General features: G+C 36.0%; 2 pseudogenes; both read right to left on the bottom strand.

The window, feature by feature from the left end:
- Positions 1 to 3946: 3946 nt before the first annotated feature.
- On the bottom strand, positions 3947 to 4065 carry LOC112469472 (annotated as a pseudogene).
- Positions 4066 to 11304: 7239 nt separating this feature from the next.
- LOC112469491 lies at positions 11305 to 11423 on the bottom strand (annotated as a pseudogene).
- Between the last annotated feature and the right edge of the window lie 331 nt (positions 11424 to 11754).

The raw sequence follows: 11754 nt of genomic DNA, 5'->3' as shown, positions 1-11754 counted from the left end.
GGAATGATTGTTTAGTGTTTTTATGAGGCTTGCATAAATTTTATCCTCGATCAGATATTGATAGAATGAGATAATACGATGAAATATAAAAATTCAGAAGCAAAATTAGCTAATCCATTCCGACAATGTAGTACAAAGTATCACTCATGAAGAAGTAGGATTAATACCAGTGTTCAAGAGGGTTAACAGTGTTTACCATGCAAACTCTTAACCATGGCTTATAAACCTCACGTAGCATAGACCCTACCATTTCAGCCTAATTTGTGTCTCTTCATTGCTACTAGATTCTAGGCACATAGATATCTATCTCACTCTATAGAGCATCAAGCCTTTTCCTGCCTCATAGCCTTTATACCTCTAATTTCCTCCTCCTGAAATTCTCTGTCATTGGCTTTCCTGTTGGCAGTCTCCTTTTTCCTCCATCTCAGGTCAAATATTTACCCTTCAGAGAGACCTTTTTTGACCACTCACTCTGAAAGAAGTCCCTCTATCTATGCTCTCTTCTAGCAATCTCTACGTCTTTTTAAAAGTTATTATGTGTTTACTTTTATTATTCCATTTGTCATTATCTGAACTATCTTGCACATTACTTGTTTATTTGGGCATTTATATAACTCCCACTACTAGAACATAGGCTGCCTGAGAGCAGACATTTTCTCTGGAACAGTGCTGGACACACAGGACCAGCTGTGCAAGTTTACATAAATTTCATAAATGAATGAAGGGAGCATTAAAAAGTTACCTAATACCTCAGTTTCCTTATCTCTTTCTTGAGCTAATAATCAGTGCCCTTCTTATCTCAAGGGATATTTATGAGAAATAAATAAGATACAGGAATGCACAAGTCTATTCTGACGTTGAAATGAAGTATTTTTATTAGTATCATCACCCTAATCATCAGCTTAGCTGTTATCATCATTAAATCACGAAATACATTTTTATCCTAGTTCCTGTCAGCATCATTTATTTGATGTAGGTCATATGGCAGCTGGATGCTGTAATCATTTCTTATGTCCTCTCTTCGGGGATATAGATATACCATTCACTACTTGCCTGATATCCAAGATTATTACTCTTATATTTTCCTACCACTGGGCTGTGTCAAGCATATTTATGTGTATTTTGTGGCCTTGTAAACAGATGAACAAGATCCAACAGGAAAACTGTGGTGGCAGTGCTGGGATAAAGGGCTGGCTGGCTTTTTAAAAGCCATCAATAAGAAATATGGGGCAGCATGAGAGCTGGCTGTAAATGAGAGGCACCTGAGACAGGAGCAGTCTGCACATGAATGAGGCAAGCGCCCATAAACCAGCAATAAGAAATGGCTGTGAGGCGCAGGAGACACATCAAAGCATTAACTTGTAAGAAAGTTGGAAAAATTTGATCTTTAAAAAGTAGTCCCAGGATGGGATTGTTCTTAAAGTTTTGTTTGGTTAATGTTGTATGAGCTTCTCATGGATCAATTATTTATTAACCTAAGTAACAAGACACAGGAGGTACCAACTCTTCTTTTGGGTATCCTGGAGGCTACAAGGAAAATCAACCATGGTTCAGAACTCAAGTGTGGAAAATTGTATAAATATTTCCATATACTTTTGAGTCATTTTGTGTACATTATTTTGTTTGACTCCAAGAACAAATTCTGGAAGTATACAGGTTAATAAAACCAAGGCTATCTAGGCAAAGTGACTCCACCAAAGTCATTCAGTTAATAGATGGTGAAGCCTCAAGGTCAATCCAGGTTATCTGCTTCCCAACCCAGTGCTCTGTCGATCACACTCCATCACACAAGTGCTTGCTGTCCCAAGGAGGGACACAAATAGTTATATCACAGACCATGATATAATGTCTGTCATGTGAAAGGCTCACATCAAGTAGCTGGAGAAAGAAGAGGTTACCTGAAAGATGTGGCTTTTTAATTAAGACCAAAAACATGAGACAGCTTTGTCCAACTAGGAGCTCTTTACTTGTTACTGTTATTATCTAGTCAACATCTGAAATCATTGTAGAACAGGCAGCATAAACAAGAAATGGGATTACAGAGAAAGTAAGGTGATGTCTGCAAAAGTGCCAAAAGAGAGTGATAGTTAATAAGAAGGGACAATAGGCAGGAGCCATAATTGGGAAACCTTCATGGCTTTGGATCATGATGAACTAGACACTGGAAATAAGATTGCCATCACAGGGTGCACAGCAACATCACAGTCTCTAAGACAGAATGTTCTTTGGGATGAGCAGAGACCTCAGTGGAGTAGAAACTGAATTGAAGAATAAAAATAAATATTTCTTTAATTATTTGGTTTCTCCTGAAATAACCAGGCTAAAAAGAATTAACCAAATCAGCTTTACGATACTCCAGTGCAAGGCCAGATTTAATTAGTGTGCTATAATGGCAATTCATTTTGTTAGGAGCTCAGGCTAGTTTAAGAACAGTCAAGTGAGAATTTATGATGGAGGAGGCCTTCAGATATTGCTCAGATTTCCCTAAAGACATTTCTACCTATACGGCTATTCAAATAAGGACTATTATTCAGGATTTAAAATTTTATTTCTCCTAAACACAAAAGTAATAGATTCCAATTGTGGAAAATTTAAAACAGTTTTTAGTGTTAAATTCTGAATATAATCCTATTGCTAAAACTTTAGAGAATTAAATTCCTGTCTTTAAATTCTAGTCTTTTATTTGTAAACTAATATGCATGTATATGAAATGGTTTCATCCATGTCATGTATAATTATAGCCAAATGTGTGTATGTATATATATATATATAAAATTATGAAATACATATATATATATATAGAGAGAGAGAGAGAGAGAGAAAGAGAGAGAGACTTAAATATTGATCACACTTTACTTAAAGTATGATCACACTGTATATATGGTTTGGTGTCCTGCTTTCATCCCACTTAACAATTGGGGAAATTGTAATGTTTTATGTAATCCCAGGTGTTAACCTTACCATTTTCAAGGGTCATCTTCCAGCAGAGATTTGAGCAAAGGAGAATGTGCCAGACAATTGTCCCTGTGTCCATTCATTTCGTAAGTGCTCCTTTTTGTCACTTTGCTAGACCTCTAGTGCCACCGTTCCTGCTTCAGAGGCTCAGTGACTAATTCCAGGGCAACTCTCTCCTCATACAGTGCAGCCACCACTTGCTGACCTCACAAAAGTGATCACATCTATAAATTTTCTATAATATCACAAAAATAGGACTGTATATGTAAACACACTTCACTGAAGGATAAGAAATAACCAGAGGTGATTAGGGTTCTGGGGGCAAGAGATAGAGTAGAAGATAACCTAGATGCTAAATATGGCAGTTCCTAGAATCTAAGGCTAAGGAGCCAACATCAAAACCTTCCTGGGTTCACCATTGCCTTGATTCACTGCACTGTCGAGATGTGCACTCCCCCTCAACAGGGCACAATACCCTAAGGTATCACATTTCTGGAAGTTCGTGGTTTGCTAAGATATCACAGTTTCCAAAGTATTTCATTTTTCATAAATAATAATTCTTACAAAGAAAACTATCTAAATTCATTTTATGAGAGGCATTTTTTCCCCTAATACAAATAACCCACACAGCCTCTCTTGGTCACAACAGAGAGAGAACTTTACATGGTTCTAGAGAAAAGTATCAGATATCGTGTAGGACATGTCTAATGCCTGATTCATAAGAAATGTGATTTTGTAGCTGTGCCCTTGAAATAATAGGCCATTCCGTGCAATTATAGTTTTTCTTTACATTCAGATAGAAAAATTTCTTAAGCTTAATCTGTTTTATCTCTGAATACCAGTATTAACCACTCACCAGTTGTTTTTTTGTGTTTATTTGTTTGTTTTTTTGTTTGTTTGTTTTTAAGGCAAGACAACCCTTGGTTGACTACACAGATTGCAAGGACCTTGTCAGCTTACAATCCCTTATTTATTTATTTTTTATTTTTTATGCTTACAGCACCTTGTTTTCCTAGGTGGTCTCCCATCCAAGTACTAACCAGGCCCGACCCTGCTTAGCTGCCGAGATCAGATGGGATCGGGCATATTCAGGATGACATGGCCGTAGACGCCAGTTGTTGATTATTTATGTTTCTTTCATATCTCTTGTTTACAGATATACCAGCCTTGAAGGTTCCTTTTACTTCACACCTGCTTCACCAAGAAACGAGCATGTCCAAGTTATTACTAAGCTAAATGGTAAAAACAGTAAATAAACTTGAAAAACAGGGATCTGATCTTCACTATTTCATCATCTACTATAGGAACATTAGACGGATCACTTAAACTTTATGTGCTTCTGTCTCCTTGTTTTCAAAATTATGGATATGACAAAAATAATCTTTAGGATTTCTTTAAATACTAGTTTATATCTCTAAAAATACTTAAATCAATAATTCTTAGCCTTGAGCCAAGTTATCTCCAAGTACCTTGAACTGTCAATGATCTCAATCAAATAATTATTATTCATAAAACTATTTTTGATTTTAAGTAGAATTGTATCTGTATCATAGTTATTTGGGAAGAAATAACTATTGTATAAAGTCAAAGCAGGGCAGACAAATTTTGAAGAAATTGGTAATCAGTGAGTATCTTGCTTACCTGGGTCATTACTGCAGGCTTCCTCCATGTTTTCTATCACTTAACATTTATCACTGAGCTCTTGTTATGAGCTGGACACAGCCTTAAGCCAAAGGAATTCAGCAGTAAACAAAACAAAAAGGTTCTTGCCCCAGAGACCTTAAAGTCTATATCTAAAGAATCATCATGGAATAGACTAAGAAGCTTGTCAGTGACAACCTGGGGAAGATATGTAAACCTTGATACATGTAGGGAAGTGTGAGAGTTTGGTCCTTAGGTAGAATTTGGGGGAGGATAGGGTCAAGAAAAGAGAGAGAAGGTTTTTTCTATTAAAACAAACAAAAACTTATCCAGCCATGCCTCAGTAACTTTTATATTTTCATCACATTTTGGACAGGGTACCTGACTTAAGTTATCTAACTTCTTTAGAAACCTCTAAGTTACTGCTTTTTTCCCCGTATATCCTGAAATGGTAATCAATAAATTTTCACTTCTTGATCCTATTTATTCATTAAAAGCCTTCTGGATAGTTCTTAAATTTCATTCTGAGAGAGATAATGACAAAGGCCCTCCAACATGATAATATTCATTTTCCTGCTCCCATTCCATGTTCCCATCCCCAAATCTTTGCTTGAGTAAAGATTCGCAAGTTATAAGACCCATGTTGACATTCTGACTGCAGATATATGCTCCCAACCAAAGTTTAGCTACGTTATCATTTCCATTGGAAACAACTTTTTTTTTAGACCACCATTGTACTCACTGAAAAAGTAACATTGGAAATTATAGGAGCAATAAGATAAAAAGAATTTAGGTTCAAATTGGTAAAGATGAGAAGGAAAATCAATGATTAAAAAGCACATGAAATGGTGAGATGATGAAATAGAAACAGAAACAGATCCAGATTCTAATATGTAGGTGATTACCAGAACTGCTAGTTTGGTAAATCATGTTAAACTTTGAACTTTAATATCTTCATCCATTAAATTAAATGGTTGGATTAGAATATTTTTAGTGTATAAATATACCTCTCTGGTATGGTTTAAGCAGTCTTATTTAGATCACATGATTCCTGAACTCTTTCAGAGCCACAATTCTATAATTCTTATTTCTCCTGTGATGTTTTTATCTTAGTGACAAGAAGGCTAAGATATGACACAATTACTACTTTTTTTAAGGACAGGAAGTACTTATAAAGTACATATAAGATTTTTTTTCCTACAAGTCCTAGAACAACAACAACAAAAAAAACATATCTTATACTTTTGAAGCAGGAGTGTGTAGACTCAGAGAAAATGACTGAAAATAGTCAATGACTACTAGTTATTAGATAGTTATTATGCATTTAAATTGAAGGCAGGGAGGTTGTGGTGGTTTTAAAATTATACTCACAAAAGTTTTGATACTATTACCTTCAGGAATAGAACATGGCAGAATTGTGGTTTGTCTCTTCTGAAAACAGGTTATAAAATGAATGAATTCTCTCTCTGTCTCTCTTTCTCTCACGCACAAGCGCGTGTATATGCACATGCGTGCGTGCACGTGTACACACACATACACATATTCTATTTCTCTGATCATTTAGACTCTAGTACTGCCTAACTGTATGACCAGTCAAGTAACTCAACTTAGTTTCTTCAACTTAAACTTTCAATTTAGGTCAAAATGTTTAAATTTCCTTTTGATTCTGACTTCAAAAGTCATACTTTCCTTATTCATAATCTTTACCCTTAGGCTTAATCTACAGGTAGACAAATATATTACCTTTTTAGTACTCAAGGCTTTTTGTACCTTTCTGGTCTGTCTTATAAGAAATCATTTCCTTGCGGGCCAAATAAAATTGACTTTTTAAAATGCCCGATTCGGTCTCCTTCCTCTGATTTTACAACATGAGCAGCCCAACCTGTGAATTTAATGACACAGATAAAATCCTGGTGTATTCACACAAAAACTGCTTTTATGTGTGTTCTGGCTCCTGAGCAGACTGAAAACGTATGTGCTGGTCCAAGAAACAAAAGGGAAAATGGCTATTTGAAAGGTAGTAAAAGTTTATTTTATGTCCTAGTTTCATTTATGCCACCAGCTGTGATTACCTTAAAATCTTTGTGTGTGTGTGTGCGTGGGCGCATGTTGCAAATAATAAAAGGTAAGGGAAAAAAATGCCCTTGTTCCTAGCAAATTGTACTGTTTATTAGCCACATAGGCATATTGATAGAATATATTAAAATCATAAATTTTTTGAGAGCTGAAAGAGAGCTTGGAAATTATCTTATCTAGTGATTGCTAATCCAGGACTCCTGAAGAGCTATTTTCAAATATTTTCAAAGCCTAATGTAAATTATAATTGATCTATGATAAAGATTCAAAAACCATTTTACAGAAAATTCAGACAACAGGAGCAGTAATATCAGACAACAGGAGCAGTAATTCAGGTGTTTGGGCTAGTACTTTTCTGTCCTATGCTTTTATAGATAAGGAAATTAAGCCCAAGTGTTTTCATTTTCTCAAGGTGAATCAGAATATTGGTGTCAGGACTCATACGCAATTTGCTGACTCCTGTTCAGAATTCTTCCCACCTTACCTTTTGACTAAAAACCATCCTGAGTCTAAACTAACTCTTCGTGGTCACACTAGTCAGAGCCTTATCATCCTATCTGTGGGCCAGAGAGTGGCCAAGTAAAAGCCTTCAGAGAAGTGGACTCTTATTTTAGTTGCTCGCCTTGCACCACCGTGTTTATAATTCCCTCATGGGTAGTATATCTCCATTTTTGCTCTATTTCTGACTTTTTTGGATTTCTGTGTTATACTTTTGCTTTCTGCACAAGTGTAACCTGTCCAGTTCTTGTCTGACTTATTCACCTTAAAAGTTATTATTTTAATAACAATAATATATTTACTGAATATCTATTGTAAAAAAGCCATTTTATTAAATACTTTCATTCAAAACTAATAACATTCCCATGAGGTTTCAGAAAGTAAGACTCATATTATTTAAATAACTTGACTCAGATCACGTAGCTTCAAGTGTCTGGTCCAAGGATACTAGGCAGGCATTCTGATTTCAAAGTAACCAAAGTGTCCTACAGAAGTTGATTGGATAAAAAAGATGTGGTACATATATACAATAGAATATTACTCAGCTATAAGAAGATGTGAAATACTGCCATTTGTGACAACATGGATGGATCTTGAGATAATCATGCTAAACAAAATAAGTCACACAGAAAAAGTTGAAAACCACATGATATCATTCATATGTGGGGTATAAATCAAAAAGTAACAAATAAACCTGACAAACAGAGACTCACAGACATGGACAGTGGACTAGTGGTTACCAGAGTTGTGTTGGGGCGGGGAGGTAGGGGTGAAAGGGGTCAAATATGTGGTGACGGAAAGAAATCTAACTATGGGCAGTGAACACGCAATGCAATATATATATGCTTCACCGTTGGACTGTACACTTGAAACTTATTGGATTTGGTTGATATATGTCACCCCAATAATTTTTAATAAAAAAGTATTCTCAGTCTAAAATGCAAAGAATTCTAATGTGCAAAAATCATTTTTTTCTTTATATAATCAGGATAAGTTTGTCAAAATTACAAAATAGAAAAAGATTGGTAGATAATTTGTATGTCCATGCATATATACGTATATAAATTAAAATATTATGTTTAAGTGTATATGAATTTTTTTAACATCCTGCTTTAACCAGCTTTTTTACTTAACTTACCAACTCTCACATAGGATGAGTTGTGCTCTATTATAAACGAATGTGTATATGTGTTTTGTTTGTTTTGCCTAGCAATCCATAGACCAATTTCAGGGTATCTATGAACTCCATGATATTATTTATGTACTTGCATAAGTCTCTGTGTATGTAGGTATAGTTGTAGGTGTAGAGAACTGTGTCTGTTTCTGTGGGTGTATATGTATATGTATACACCTATACCCACATATACATGTATATGTAGGTAAATATTTTTATGTGTATTTTTCTTAAGACTCTGTAGATTTCATCAGATTCTCAAAAATAATCCAGGACAAAAAAAATCTTAAAAAATAAACTTCTACCTTATAAGAAATTGAGCATTCTTTTCCACAATGACCGCATCTAAATCTTGGCAGATCCTGCCTCGCTATTTCTAAGGATTTCTCATCATTCTCTTAGCTCTTTTTATACATCTACCATAAACTTCAAACTATATGGTAGGTCCATTTTTATTAGATTCAGAGATTTTTGTAAAAAATTAGTATTTTATTGTAACTTCATTCTTTTCTCTTTTTCCGTCCTGTCCAATTTGTTCCACTTGATCTCTCTAAATGCTTTATTACCATTTCTCTCTTAACTTCCTTCCCTCATCACACTTGGATATCAGAGATTGTTATTCATAAGAATTAGAATCTCAAAATCAACCTTGTCAAAATCCCTGCCCCCACTGGATCTTTCTTCTGTAATAATAATGTCTTCTCTGCATTCCTGTCCATTTCTTCTCCACCTGAAGCTGGCGTCCTGCTTCAACGTTCACGTAAGATTCCTAATAATTTACATGAATTTAAAGAACACAGTGCTATCATCTTTCTTCTAATAAGATTATTTCATTTTGTTTTTTTAACCATATTTGTTCCTAACAATAGGGAAGTTAATAGGGCTGATGCTTTCTAATTTTTAAATGAAAAAATCAAAGCCCAGAGAAATATAAAATGTTGCCATAATCAAAAATTCAGTTACTAATATACCTGAGACTATATCCCACATCTATCAATGTTTAATCTAGACTTAAGTGCAGGCCTCTACTTAGAGCAGTTAATGAGTTAAACCAAGTAAGTCTATAGTACTAGAAAAAACAATGTGTTTGTAATTAGAGAACCTAGGTTCCAGAGATAGCTTTGCTACTTACTAGAGTAGTGCCTTCATTCAAATATTCAAATAAATTATCTTCTCTGGATGTCACCTTCTTTGTAAAAATAAAATAAAGGGGAGGGTCATGGGCGGGTCATGTTTTATTTTCTCTAGTCCTTCCCTATCTTAACACTTTTAATAGTTTGTTGTTTACTTGGTCACTAACCCTGCTGGATGTGGAAGTGGTAACAGTAGACCAAGATGTGAGAATAACTCTTATTCTTTGGCATTGATGGCAAGAACATTTGTACCTTCTTGAAGGAAAGAAGGAAATTCTCCTATAGAATGTGCTTCTAGGCCTCATTCTAGCCTTTTGGCTCATATGACCCTAAATATAACAGCATTAGCTTCATACAGAACTAAATGACTTGGAGCAGGATTTTGACATGTCTGTCTTTGCCAATTCCTGCTAAATTGCTTGTGCTGTTTTTCTTTGTGAATCATTCCACACTCACTCAATTGTGCCATCGCCAACTGTTCTGGTTGGCAAGGCCCTCTGAGGGCTTCACAGGCCATTGCTTGTGGCACAGCGCCAAATGGATTATGGGATGGATGATTGACAATCACATAAGCATCCTGCCTTGTGGCGGCACAAAACATAACTGTTATTATGTACGGAGCCTTTCAAAACACCATGTTAAATAGCCCATGTGAAAGGAAATTAACACCAAATTACTATTAGGAGCTACTTTTAAAACAAACGAATTGAGAGACCAAGGATGCTTACTTCTAATCAATCACCAATGTTTCTCTTATTTCTGCTGCTTTCATGTCCTGCATAGTTCGGTTACCCATCATTTTATCCATTAACTTGCTGCAAGAGCCTCTTAAATGGACTTTTGTTTTCAGTCTTATCCATTTCAATCTGTTTTCTACACTGCTATATATTTCTGGAAGGTTCCCTGTAGTGTTCAAAATAAAATGCAGTCTGCTTAGCATTATATAAAATGCCTTTCCTGTAAGAGGACCTTCCAAACTCTCTAGCTTCATCCTTTGCCCGATCCCACTGGCTCACCTCACGTATAACCCTGTCTGTGGTAATTCTGTCACATATGCATATCCTTAATAACAATACTTAAATGCAGAATTTAATGAAATAAATCATTTACCTTGCAAAGTCCCATTAGGTATTCCTAGCAGGGTTCATTTTGGGTTAAACCTGAACGTATGCAATTGGCCCTGAGTGCAGCACACAGCTCAGAGAGAAATAATTCATATTGAACACTTTACTGGGATGACTGTTGCTCTTCAAAAAGATGTATCTATGCACTAATCCCTGGAACCCGTGCTTATCACCTTACTTGGCAAAAGTGAGTAATATTCTATGGCTTAGTCAGTTTGGCTGCTGTAATAGGATACTGTATACTGGGCAGCTTAAACAAGAGAAGTTAACTTCTCACTGTTCTGGAGGCTGGGAAATCCTAGATCAAGGTGCTGGTAGATCCAGTGTGTGAAGTGGACACAGTTCTTGGATTGTAAATTGTTGCCGTCTTCTCATATTCTCATATGGTGGAGAGTAGAGGGAGAAGAAGCAAGTTCTCTTGTCTCTTCTTATAAGGATGCTAACCTTATTCATTCATGAGGGCTTCACCCTAATGACCTAGTTACCTTCCAAAGGCCTCATTTCCTAATACCCATCACATTGGGGGTTAGGATTTCAATATACACTTTTTTTTTTGGTGTGGGGGACACAACAGTTTATAATGTTACATGTGATAAAAGATGTACTTAAGGATCTTTGAGAGGAGGTGCTTATCCTGGATGATCTGGGTTGGCCCTCACTGTAGTCACACGTAGCCTTCTTTTTTTTTTTTCTCTTTTTTTTATGCCTACAGCACCTGGCCTTCCTAGGTGGTCTCCCATCCAAGTACTAACCAGGCCTGATCCTGCTTAGCTTCTGAGATCAGACGGGATCGGGCTTGTTCAGGGTAGCATGGCCGTAAACACACATATCCTTATAGTAGAGAAACACAGGGAGTTTTGAGACAGAAGAGGAGGATTCCTGGAGCCACCAGAAGCTGCAAGAGGCAATGGAGAATTCTTCCTTAGAGCCTTTGGAACAAACATGGCTCTGCCAACACCTTGATTTTAGTCTTATAACCGCTAAACTCTGAGAGAATACACTTCTGTTGTTTTAAGCCAATAAATTTGTCGTAATTTGTTACAGCAGCCACAGAAAACTAAGACAAGCACTTTAGTGAGAAATGTTGTTAACTAGTAGAGCATAGAATCAAGCAGGTGGGATCAACTGAAGACTTATAAAGCATATAAATGAT

Source organism: Pteropus alecto, unplaced genomic scaffold (assembly GCF_000325575.1).
Source record: "Pteropus alecto unplaced genomic scaffold, ASM32557v1 scaffold146, whole genome shotgun sequence".
NCBI classification, from domain to species: Eukaryota; Metazoa; Chordata; class Mammalia; order Chiroptera; family Pteropodidae; genus Pteropus; species Pteropus alecto.
The sequence above is the reverse complement of the archived record's forward strand: the minus strand, read 5'-3'. Positions and strand labels throughout refer to the sequence as shown.